Genomic DNA, 13,244 nt, shown 5'->3' with positions numbered 1-13,244 from the left:
ATCCTTAGGTATCGTTCGACCATCATACTGTGTTCCACTCCTAAGAGTGATGACATTGGCAGTATCTCTTGGTTGCATTGGGTGTGAAGGTAATGACCTAGGTAGCCTACTAGCAGAAGAATTAGCCAACTGAGCTAGTTAAGTCTCCAACATTTTGTTACGCGTACCCAAATTTTTCAGCTGAGCTTTTGTCGGCTTGAAAAGCATTGAAACCTTTCTGCATCTGAAACATCGTGTTGTTCAACTCTGTCATGTCGGGGTCGGTAGTAGAAGCAGGTGGTTGTAGAGATTTATTTCTCTAGAAGCCAGGAGGAGCTTGTTGTTGAGGTTGATATTATTGAACCTTATTTTGAGGCATATATGGTTGTTGAGGTTGAGGATTCAACACATTATTGCTCCTAAAAGGTTTGGAATATTTCTCAACCCTGGATTATAAGTGTTAGAATATGGGTTGAACTAATTTCTGGGTTGTGACTGAAAAGCATTAACTGCCTCACACTTACCCCCTACATTAGAAGATAGGAGCGTAGGATACTCTTGAGAGTTGTGACCAGGTATCCCACAAGCATCACAGGTGAGAACATTTTAATTAGAAGCACTAGCCATCGCGTTAACACTCATATGGGAGGAGTCATTACCTAGCTTCAAAAAATCGATCTTATGGGTTAGAGCAGCTAGTTGCCCAGACCGTAAGGAAATGGCCTCAACATCATGTTTACGAACGAATAGTAGATGCTTGATTAGATGCTAGTTTCTCCAAAATTTCATACCCTTCATCAATGGCCTTATCCATAAAGAACCCACCGGATGCTCCATCAATTACCCGCGTTGTATCTACATCAACTCTAATGTAGAAAACCTGACACAAATATCACTGGTCCAAACCATGATGAGGACAAAGACGCCACAGATCCTTGAACCTCTCCCAAGCTTCATACAAGGACTCACCAGGATCTTGGGTGAAAGTTATTATGGCATGACGTAAATCTACAGTCTTTTCGTAAAGGTACCATTTGATGAGAAAAATCTTTGATAGTTCCGCCCAAGTGGTGATGGTGGAAGGCAGCTTATTATACTGAAATAGAGCTTTGTCGCATAGATAGAAGCCAAATAAGATGAGTTTCATCTCATCAGCAGTAACACCAGCTTGTTTCTGAGTAGCACAATATTGTAAAAAGAGCTACAGGTGCTGATTTGGTTCTTCAGATGGTAACCCAGCAAACTGATTATTCTGAACCGTGTTCAGAACATGAGACTTGATCTCAAAATTCGTAGCAGCGATAGTGGGCATCCGTACCTCAGTGGGCACATTATCAGGAGATGGTTGTGTACAGTCCCTGAAGGTTCGTGTAACATTCTCACCCATTTTGAGAGTAATAGGTGAGACGGGGAATTCTTGTTGTAGTGAAGATGGTGGAGAAGGTGTCTTTTGGAAGGATGTGCTTGCATAAAACTTTGCTTGCTTAGTTTTCTTTCTGAGTCTACGAGCGATCTTTTCAATCTCCGAAATAAATAGAATGAGATTTGGGGATTTCAATTTCCTGCTCATACACCAAAAACACTAAAAAAAAACGTGAGATGCTCCAAAGAACAGGCGTTCTTCAAAATAAACCGTCTCCCTGTCCCAATCTTTTTCTGATTCTCTCTCCCCCTAGTTTCTAACTTTATTTATCTAACATTTTCACAAGAGGTTGCCTCCATTTTAACTTCACATAGTGATTTAATAAGCTGATTGTTGCATTGATATCAGAGTCACAACTGCTGTGAGCTTGATTCCACCATTAAAAGACATTTGGAAGGTCATTATTTGGTGTTATCCTCTATGCATAACAACTGTTTGTTGAAATGTGCCGCTGAAAACCCAAAATCCTGAAATTTCTTTCATTCAAAGTCTGAAAATCTGGCTCCAGCTATACTCGACGAGTGGAGGCCATGGAAGAGCAATTGGAGATGTTAGAACAACGATTGGAAGCCTAGAATGAAAGAATGGATAATCAAACTAAGGAAAACAAGGAGTGCTAGGAAGAATTGCTGAGGATGATGACTGAATTGAATAGTAAATGGTAGACCCTTGAAGATTATAGAAGAAATTTAGAAGAGTATACCAAATTCAATCACCTAACTAAAGAATCTAATTCCACCAAAAATCAAGGGTATGTTCCAAAACTCGAATTTCCTAAATTTGATGGTAGTAACCTATTAATGTGGATAAAGAAATGCAATAATTGTTTTGGTTTGTATAAAATTGTCGAGGATCAAAAAGTTAATTTAGCCCAATCATTTGGCAATTACGAAGAATGTGGATTGGTCAGAGCTTAATTTATCTACTAAATTCAGGGATGAAGTGGGGGTAACTGTTGTTGAAAAATTTAATAAGCTTTAGAAAGCTAGTTGATTAAAGAGTTATATAGATGACTTTGAGAACCTCGGATCATTGATGTTGCAACAAAACCATATATTCTATGATTCATATTTCTTGGATAGTTTTATTGGAGGATTGAAACTTACACAGAAACCTTTTGTAAGAGCCTTAAAACCTGTGACAATAGCAGATGCTATTGAGTATGCTAGACTTCAAGAAGAGGGTATAGAAGTATCTATGTCATTTTACAAAAAAGAACTTAATCACCCCTATCTCAGGCTAAAACCTTTCGAAAAAGTACATTGCCCCCTTTTCTACCCACTCCAAATTCCTCTTTCAAACCTAGTTCTTCTACTATACCATCTTTCAAACCCAATTCTAGACCTCAAATTACTTTATCTCCTGCTAAAAGAAAGGAAAAACAGTCGAAAGGAGAATTTTTCCTTTGTGATCAGCCATATGCGAGAGGTCATAAGTGTCAATTGAAACAAACACAATCGTTTCTAGTGGAGATTTCTGGTGTTAATAATTTGGAGTCAAATGAGGAGTGTGTGGTGGAACAAGCTGGAGATATGTGCTTTAATACTGCTTTGATTGATCCTTGCATATCCATGAATGATTCGAGTGGCAGTAAGTTGTTGTAGATTTGGTGGATTCTCGAAGTACCCATAACTTTTGGATTTGACTTTAGCCCATAATATGGGTTTGGTTTGGTATTGGAATCTATAACTACTCAAGCTGTCACAGTAGCTGATGGAAGTACCCATAAATTTCACCTGGACTCTCCAAAACATTGAATTTCAATCTGATGTTTTGTTGATTTGAATGATTTCCCTTGGAAGTTGTGATATGGTTTTGTGAATACAATGGTTGAGTAATCTAGGTACTGTTAAATGGGATTTCAAGAATTATGGGGTGTGATATGGTCAACAACATGTAATGCTCAAAGGTAATAGTCCTGGGTGTGCGGTTAATAGGTCACAACTCGGTAAAGTTTTTGGTTAACCCAATTCAATTGTATATTATGCAACTAATTAGTCATGGAATGGAGGATATATATTTGATGCATTATTCCTTGGAGAAGCAGCAAGTTCCAAATTTTATTAATCTGTATTAGAGAAGTACGACTAATCTTTGCATAACCTTCTTCCAGATTGTATTAAATATCTATTAGTTCTCTTGGAGGTTAGGCATTGATTATAGAGATTTAAATAGGAAGATTATTAAGGATAAGTTTCCTATACATGTGGTAGATGAAATCATTGATGAGTTATCAAGTTCCATAATTTTCAGTAAGATTGACTAAAATTTGGGTATCATCAACTTAGGTTACATGATGCAGATTTTTATGAGCCTTTTTACAATACACATGGCAATTTTAAATTTCTTGTCATGTCTTTTAGTTTGACTAATTCTCCCGCTTCTTTTCAAAGGTGGATGAATTACATCTTTAAACCTCTTCTTAGGAAGTGTGTTTAAGTTTTTTTTTATGACATTTAGGCTCCGTTTGGTAGGGCGTAAAATATTTTCAGTGTAAAATGATTTTCATGGAAAACAATTTACAATGGAAAACACAATTCCAAATTTAGTTTTCCGTTGTTTGGTTCAATGTAAAAAAAATGATGAAATGAAAGGAAAATGAAAGGGAAAGTAAGGAGGTAGTGACAGGAGTGTACAAGAGAAAGAAGGAAAATAGTTTTCCCTTCATTTTGAAAGGAAAATGGTTTTCCATCCTTGGAGAGTAATTTTACCCCAAGGGAAAATGGTTTTACACTCTTTTGCCAACCAAACAATGTAAAACTGAAAATAGAGGAAAACAGTTTTCCGGGAAAACGTTTTACACCCTACCAAACGGAGCCATAGATATATAGTTCTTCTTTGGAGGATCACCTTGCCATTTAGACACGGTGTTCCTTGATGCAACAACATACTCTATTTGCTAAAGAAAGTAAATGCTCCTTTGCTATTGAAAAAATAGAGTATTTAGGTCATTTCGTCTCTGGTAAAAACTGACCCTTAAAACATAAGTGTAATGGTCAATTGGCCTCAATCTCAAAGTGTAAAAGATCTAAGAAGCTCCCTTGGTCTAGCTAGTTAACAGAAAAGCAGTTTTTAGAGTCAGGCAATGTCCCGGGTAATTATATTTTTTTATGTATTAATATTTTAATTTAAAATTATAACATCAAACATTACTTGATTTAGTGGTTAAGACATTAGTATATATATATGGCTGAAGTTATGGGATCAAATCTAATACCATGCATTTTCTATATTTTTAGGAAAATTTGCCAAATATAACCTTTCGAATGTTCAAATTTGCGAAAAATAAAACTTTAAAGAATTCTTTGCAAAAACAAACCACAAACTTAATTTTCTTCGCAAAACTATTCCTATTTTTAGTTGTGGTTTTTGAGATACATAGGGGTGACTATCGTATCTTCCTTTAACTCCCTATTTCCGTTAACTGCGACATCACCCCTATACATTTAAAAAAGCACACCGGAAAGCGGGAATATGTTACATCTTGTAAAAAAATTAAGTTTGTCATTTTTTGCAAAGAATGATTTAAAAGATTTTTTATTTCGTAAAATTAAACTTTTAAAATGTTTGTTTTTGGCAACTTTTCCAATTTTTTATTATATGTGGATTACAAGAAACAAACAATGTAAGGGAAAGCGCCACGTGGGACAATTCCTGGTTTAGAAACACCTTTTAATATATTAACTAGTGTGTAGCTCGGGCAATTCCCCGAGTATTTACTTTGAATAGTACTTTTATTTTTTTGAACTTCTATTTATTTCAGATTATTTTATTATATATATATTTATATGGAATAAAGAGCTTATCTAATAGTTGGTTGAGATGGTACGATGTCTACTATACAATTTATTGGTTGCATGTTCAAATCTTACTACACTAAGTTTTATAGTACATATTTCCTGTTAAGCATATGATATTGCATGTTCCTAGTAAAAAGGGGTTCCACGGGATAACATATACTTTATTACGAACGCCTAATAATAATTAGTGGTTAATTATTTTCTTTAATCTTGTTACTCTATATCCAAGTAAAGGATAGTTAGTTAGTTAAATAAATATATGTTATGACAAGAGTTACAAATTATGTTAGATTAAATAATTACATTAGTTAAAGTTAGAGAAGAAATTAATAAACAAAGTAATTACTACACAAATTAATGGTATTGGGAATAAAAAGGAAAAGAAAAAGAAAAAGAAAAGGAGAAAAGAAAAGCAAAAAGAAAAGGAAAAAGAAAAGGGGAAAAGAAAAAGAAAAAGGAAAATCAAAATAGAAATTCTGTTACTTTCAACCCATCTTCATTTTTCTTCACAAAGAAACCCAACAACGGAGTTTTAATTCAACTCATGAATTTTTATACACAAACAATATATTCTTCAATTAAAAATCTCAATCCAAACCAAACCCACCTAAAAATCCAATTTCTCATCAAATCAAACTCACCCAAATTCACAAAATTCAACCCCCAACAATGGCTATAAATAGCCATGGTTGCTTCACCATTATCAACCACTCACCATCCACAATCTCGTCGGAAAACTACCACCCTCGCCAACGCCAGCTAAATCAAACCCCTATTTTCGCAACGCACCACCCCCTCTCTCTCCTCTATTTCGAGTTACCATAACTCGCACCACCACCCTTCGGCTCCGCACCACCGAAGCACCACCCTCGTACCAGCGCAACACCGGTGCGCCGCCCAGATGCGCTTCACTACCGCATCTCTGCCGCACCTCCCACGTTCCCTTCTTCCTTCACTCGCCTCCTTCGCTCTGACTGTGCTAATGCTGCTTGTTCATCCCTTCTGTTCACGGCTCCACCAACGAATGCCGACGAGATGCTGCCGACTTCACGCCAATTCTCTGCCGGACCATCGGGATTCGTTGTTCAGTTTCGCCGGAGCTCCGAGCTCCCTTGTCGTGCATTTTCTTCCCTTCTCTTGAAGCAGAGGTAAAAATTACCTCCTATTCCCAATTTCTGAAATTTAAGCCCAAACTCACATGGTTAAATGCATTAACTTTTCGCCTAAAAAGCTGGTTTGTTTACTAAACCCATTTAGTTTAGTTTGTTGCTTTCATTTGATGGGCTTAAGTCAAAATCTATAAGGGTTAAATAAAGTTATTTTGTTAATAAGACATAACTTGGGCCTTTATATGATTTATTAGTATTAGCAAAGTCACTTGATTAACTTATTGGGTTAATACACGACTAAATTGATTTAATAGTTTGAATTAAACCACCTAGTTAAACTCTTTTAATTGTATTAATTTTATTCTTATGAGTAGGTTATGCTGAACTAAATATTTTTATTGAATTGATTATAAATGATTTATGTTAGATATTATTCATTAATTAATGTTGATGGCATTTTTCAAACACGAGGTTTTAAGTATTTCAAATCAAAGGGATTCAAGTGGATCGACTTATCCTCTTACTTAGTTTTGTTGAGTAAACTTTAACCATAGGTTATATTATGGATATAAAATTGAAGGCGAGTTAATTAAGTATCATTTGGTTGATTAGTGGATTATTTCTAATTATGGGTCTTGTTGCTACAAATTTGAGGAGGTTATATATGACGATTCTTGGAGGCTAAGTTATGACGATACTTAAGGCATAAGAAAAAGAATAGTGTATGAGGTAACCTTTCATGTCTAGCAACTATATATGCATGCTCATATATGTGTATGTGCAATGATGTGTTCGAATGTTTGGATATGTGATGATATGACTATGTGATGATATGACTCGATGAATGCTCATAAATGTTATGAATAGTCATGTTTATGAAGTATGGTTGTATGAATTATGGATCTATTATGATTTATGGGTAATGTTCAGAAATATGAATATATGCAAGTTTATAAAAGTGGATGGTTTTGTAGGCTTGGCATTATGAATTGAAACTGGCAAATGGACAAGTTTCAGGTGGAGGAATTATGTTACGATATACGAATGAACACGGACCAAAAGGGTCATATGATAAAGTTAATGTTATGTCCAAAGCATGTACTCGCCAATGAACTATGGTCACGCAAATGTTCCTTGCCAGCAGACTATTCAAAGACGTTTTCTGATAGTATTTCCGAACAATTACCAATATAACGTGATGTACGTCTATGCATTAAAATATTTATGAACCAAAACCGTTTTTACGGGCTGGAGTGAAGTTACTGAGGTTTCAACTCATTTTCGGTTATATTCTGTGTTTTCTCTTTTCTCTATTTTATGAAATCATTAAGGTATTATGAAGATAGCTCATGATCAGTTATGTCAAGGATGCTCCCAAAAGGTTGAGTTGAATCGACTCTATATATATTTGGATTATCTAGAATACTCTGTATTTATGGGTAGTATCTCTTGCTTAAAGATGATCATTTGTATGACTAAGAGACCACTTTAGGCTATTATTTTATTAGTGGCCATAACCCATAGGCTTAAGTTCCATTTTCGCTGCTAAGTATGAGCAATTGTGTTTAATTAAGGTTATGAATTTTCGGGGTGTGACAGATATAGATTTGTAGAAAAAAAACTATGCTTTGATAAGTAATCCTTTTTCTCAACTATTGAAGAAGATAGAGATTCATTGGGCTTCTTTGGCTACTAAAGCTTTTGAAAAGTTGAAGATAACTCTCAATATTGCTTCCACGTTGGGACTTCTTGATTTTTCAAAGCCCTTTCAACTTGAAAATGATGCTTTCAATGGAAGGATTAGTGCAGTTTTGATCCAACAAGGCAACCCTTTAGCATTTCTAAGCAGAGCTTAGGGACCTAAGTGGTAGAAATTGTCAGTGTATGAAAAAGAGTTGTTGACGGTTGTGACTGATGTGCAAATATGGGAACAATATTTATCATGCCAACAATTCATCCTCAAGACTAATCAAAAGTGTTTGAAATGGCTTATCACCCCATTCCAGCGATTTGGGCTCTCAAAGCTTATCGGGTTTTATGGGATTTATTACAAGAGCGGCGTGAAAAATGCAGTAGCAGATTCTCTCTCAAGAGTCTCGGGTTCACAAGTTTTATGTTTGGCTTTGTCAGTGTTGGATTCGAATTTAAATTAGTTAAACAAAGCCAGTTATACTCTAGATTTGAATCTACAACACTCATTGACAAAACTACAATAAGGTGAGTTATTGTCTTACTTTACCTTGATAGATGGGCTGTTGAGGAGGAAGCACAAGTTAGGAGTTGGTCCTGACCAAAACCTCAGAACAACTATTTCGCACTGGCTTCATGAATTAGCTCAAGGTGGCCACTTAGGAAGATATGCTACCCTTCAAAGAGTAAAAGTAGCCTTGTTTTATTGGAAAACATGCATGACTACTTATGTCACCAGTTTTGTTAGAAAAATTGACTTACTTACCAAGCTGATAAACATGATAATGTTTCCTGGTTTGTTGCATCCTCTCCATATTCATCATGAAGTTTGGGTAGATATTTCTATGGATTTTATAACTAGCTTGCCAAAATCACAAGGTAAGGAAGTGATTTTGTTTGTGGTGGATAGATTTAGCAATTATGCTCACTTTATGGCATTGAGGATGCAACTCTGATTTAGGATGCATGATTTTGTTGGCGAAGATCTATAGTAAGTGATCGAGATTTTGTTTTCATTAGTCATTTTTGGAAAGCATTGTTCACCATTCAGCCACAAACTGATGATGTTATCTTCTTCTTTTCTCCCACAAACTGATGGGCTAATAGAACTTGTTACCAAGTGTTTGGAAACAATCTTGAAATATATGAGTGGAGAATACCTAAAGAGTGGAGTTTATGATTGCCACTTACTGAATGGTCGTATAATACAAACTTTCATACATTTGTCAGGCTCACACCTTATGAAATTTTATATAGTCAGCCTTTACTTTGCATTTACCATATCTGCCACGAGAAACTAAAGTGGTTGTGCAGCATATATTTATGTAAAAAGGGGATGCCATGATTGAGTTACTCCAGTTTCATTTAAGAAGGGCTCGGAAAAGACAAAAAACACAAGCTGATAAGAATAGATTTGATAGGGGTTCTCCTATAAGAGTTTGGGTATGGGTAAACTTGCAGCCTTATAAACAGAAATCTACGAGACATGGTGTAACTAATGTGAAGCTGGTATCCGAGGAGGTCACGTGTGGTTATTCTAAAGACACGATTTGTCAAGCACCATACCTTGGCTCAAACACAATTTTTTTGGTACAATGGGAATGTTGCATCTGAAGCAACTTGGAAGTGCAGATGAGTCTAAACAACAATTTCCCGCTTTTCTACTTAACTACTCTGTATTATCCCTTTATTACTCATTGATGTTTCATTATTGTTCCTAGTTCAACTTCAACCTGAGAACAAGATGTTAATAAGAGGGAAGGAATCTAATGGGAGGTTAATAAAAGAGAATTATGTTAACATTAGAATTATGTTAAGCAAGTAGTTTGAATTAGTATGGAAGAGAAGAAAGAGAAGGGTGGTGATGCGGTGGTGTGAACTAATTTAATCGTATTTTAAGATTTAATTGTAGATCTAATTTCATTTTCCTAGAGATTTGATTGTTGTGGTGTTGGGCTCCCGCAAACTAGAAGGAATAACAAGAAAGGAGGGGCCATGATGGTATTGGGATTCGGTGAATGACATGAGTAAGGAGAAGAAAGGGGGTTGCAGGTGGGTGGGGGTTGCCGGGGGTACTATGAGGGTGGGGGGGCTGGAGCTGCGGGTGGTGGGGGTGTGAGGTAGTGGAAGTTGCCGGGGGCTAGGGCTAGTGGTGGTGGTGGCAAGCTGGTGGTGGGGGCAGCTCGGTGGTGGTTATAGAAGGTTACAAAAGAAGTAGAGGAAAGAGAAAAAGGAAAAACAATACAATATAAATACGGGTGGTGTTAAGAAAATACGGGTGGTGTTAAGTAGATACGGGCGGGCAATTAGCATATCTATATCATCCATAGAAGAATCGCTTCATTGAAATTTTCATACAAGTCCAGAAATGGTGTACAACCCATTATTCCCTCATATGGTCAAACAACACTTCTACTGTGAGAACCCTTGGTTACAACTACAACATCTATTTTACCAGCTAATAGTTCAATCTAATTGCTTTAATATAAGAACATAAGAAAAAGGGACTGAGGAGTTGGAAACAATGAGATAATTCACTATATACTGAGGGGGAAAAGAAAGCATGGAAACACCAGCTAAATAAAGATCTTACTCAGAGCTTATCTGTGTCAATGCATTCAATAGGACATCCAAAAGCAATGAATCATTAGTCCCAATATCAACCCTGAAAACAATCCGAAAAATATTGAGAAATGTCAAACTATACAATTATATAGTGTGTTGCATTTGCTACCAGCAAAGCAGAGTCAAGCTCAATCAAAAATAGTTCCCAAATTGAACACCATACCATATTCGTGCCAAATTGTCTTGAATCTCAAGGTCCCCTATGTTATAAAATGTGGTTGGATCTACGTTTGCTCCTTGAATAGCATCATAGTTTAGTATTTTGTCAAATGGAGATTCTGTTAAGTACATCAAACAATAGATAGCTTCGGCTTTAGATAGTAATCATGACAAGATAATTGAAAAACTTATTCTTTTAGTAGGTTTAGCATAAATGCAAGCAGGATTCCAACCACCAAGACATCCAATGAAATGAAGAAAAAAAATTCACCTGCATATTCAGTGAATTGCAACCACCAAGACGTCCAATGATGTGCCAGAATCTAATTACCTGTTAGCAAACAAGAGCAACACCCATGACATTTGATTCACTTAGCATCATATATACTGATATTCGAACAATAATGACTTACATCACAGATCAATCAAACATCTTTCTGCAGTGGAGGATTGCAAAATTCGAACCAAATATATGAATTTGAGTAATCAAATCTGCCAACCACCCAAAAGGCCAAATTAATTAATCTACAAAGTGTTACCATTGCTATTATAATAGAAGTACAAACCAAGATAGCATGGCAATTCGTAAGAAATGTTTGAGGTATGAACAAAAGTTTAATTGCTGCTTAAGGCCTCAGAGGTTCTTAGCTTTCTCAAGAAAATACTAATACAACACAAAACCTAACGTATTAAACCGATTTCAATGATGGTACCCCAAACTTACTTGTTAAATGTAACTTTCATGGGTGAGCCAGAACCTGTTTTTGTTTGCAGTATTTTGTTCCTTTTCTTCCTCCACCTTTCCTCCATCTAAACACATAATTTAAAACCCATTTTGAGCTTTAATCTACATAACAAACCCAATTACTAATTTTCATTCATCAGCTAATCCAACATTGATTAGTCTATAAAATTCTGAGACAAATTCCCATCACATGGATACACAAACATGAAATCTCTACCAAACTACCTGATTATACAAATGCTTCATAATAAGATACAACAAACTATGAACCTGATAGGAAAAATATCTTACTTTGGACTGAGCCTTATCCGGGTTATCAAGACAAGCTATCGAGAATTTCAGCAAATTTCGGGTCTTTATCATAGACTCTCTCTTCTTCTCTTTCCCTAAACTTCCTTTGAGGTCCATCAAGTTCCCCCTCATCTTGCAACTCATCATCCAGTACTTCATATTGGTTATCAGAATATTGGGCTCTCAACTACTGCCTACACCTTTGTCCTTTGTTTTCCATGAATATAATTCTGCAATCCCAATTTTGGCCTTACATTTTCTGGGTTTCGAGAGTTTGCGGTTTGAATATACAACAGTCGAAAAAAGGGTGAAATTATTGTGTTGAATTGGGGTTAAGCACCCTGCAAACTTGGCTAGTTCTAGTGGGCATCCTCCTTGATGTATGGTTTGCATCTTCAAACAGAAGTTCACCCAGAATTAGAAGTTGAATATTCATTAATTTATCTACGACAAGAACAATATAGTAGTAGATTACAAAAACCCAGTTCTAATGAATTGGCGGCAGTTTAGTACTGTACTTAATACTTATGATGTAAATAATGCCCAAATACAAACGAACGATATTCATAAAGTAATCAGCAATAATAAATTGACATTTCTAGTTTATAAAAACAAGAACAATAGATTGAGATTTATAACTTCTTCTAACCTTTCCCTTTCAAACTTTAGATAGGCAACTTTAGAAATTTAGAGAACTGAAGGGAGCACTGATGGTATTGTAAACAGAAATGAGTAAAGTAAGAAAGGCCGTATAATGTTTTCTACTCTCCGTTGTTAATCTTGTTATATTGAGTATTCGATAAGTGCTTTGCGCCTTTGGCCGAATCTGACAATTTTATGCTTCAAATTTTCTATTCAAATCATGAAAATAAGTAATCTAATAAAAAGGTAGTATATTTAACGGTTTTTTCACCACATACCCCTGACAAATTTTTTTTTGCATCGTATACCCTTTCGACTTTCCAAATTCATCATATACCCCTCACATTTCGAAAAATACATCAAGTTACCCTTAATGACTAACGGTGTTAGACTTCCGTTAGTCATTAACCTCTAATTACCCTCTAACTCTAATTAATTAACCTAAATCTAACCCTAATATCCTAACCCTAATCCCCTAATACCCTAACCCTAACCCTAACCCTAACCTCCACCCCAACCCCACCCCCACCACTGCAGTCCCCCTCCCCACCACCCTCGAAACCCCCCTCCACCCTTCTGCCACCTGCAGTGCCGCACCCCCCTTCCTCTTCCGCCACCCGAAGCACCACACCCGCATCACTAGAACGACGAGGAGGAGGCGGGCGGCGACGGCCGAGAAAAGTTGACGGCGAGTAGAACTAGAACGACGAGCGACGAGGATGCGAAGCCCAGCCATTTCGACTTTTCTCGACCGTCGCAAACCGCAAGTGGCGACTTTTCTC

General features: G+C 36.4%; 1 long non-coding RNA gene, 1 other non-coding gene and 1 pseudogene across 2 annotated transcripts; 1 reads left to right on the top strand and 2 right to left on the bottom strand.

Moving 5' to 3' along the window:
* The first annotated feature begins 881 nt into the window (after window positions 1-881).
* Window positions 882-989, top strand: LOC125497169 (small nucleolar RNA R71). Its single transcript, XR_007273806.1, has one exon. It is a non-coding gene; the product is annotated as a small nucleolar RNA R71 (small nucleolar RNA).
* Window positions 990-10,335: 9,346 nt separating this feature from the next.
* On the bottom strand, window positions 10,336-11,054 carry LOC130589379 (uncharacterized). The gene is made up of 2 exons (XR_008969051.1): window positions 10,789-11,054; window positions 10,336-10,665 (listed from the first exon to the last, which is right to left on the bottom strand). It is a non-coding gene; the product is annotated as an uncharacterized LOC130589379 (long non-coding RNA).
* Window position 11,055: 1 nt separating this feature from the next.
* Window positions 11,056-12,256, bottom strand: LOC125496665 (uncharacterized; annotated as a pseudogene).
* Window positions 12,257-13,244: the final 988 nt, after the last annotated feature.

This window comes from Beta vulgaris, chromosome 4, assembly GCF_026745355.1.
Source record: "Beta vulgaris subsp. vulgaris cultivar EL10 chromosome 4, EL10.2, whole genome shotgun sequence".
Lineage (NCBI taxonomy): Eukaryota > Viridiplantae > Streptophyta > Magnoliopsida > Caryophyllales > Amaranthaceae > Beta > Beta vulgaris.
The sequence above is the reverse complement of the archived record's forward strand: the minus strand, read 5'-3'. Positions and strand labels throughout refer to the sequence as shown.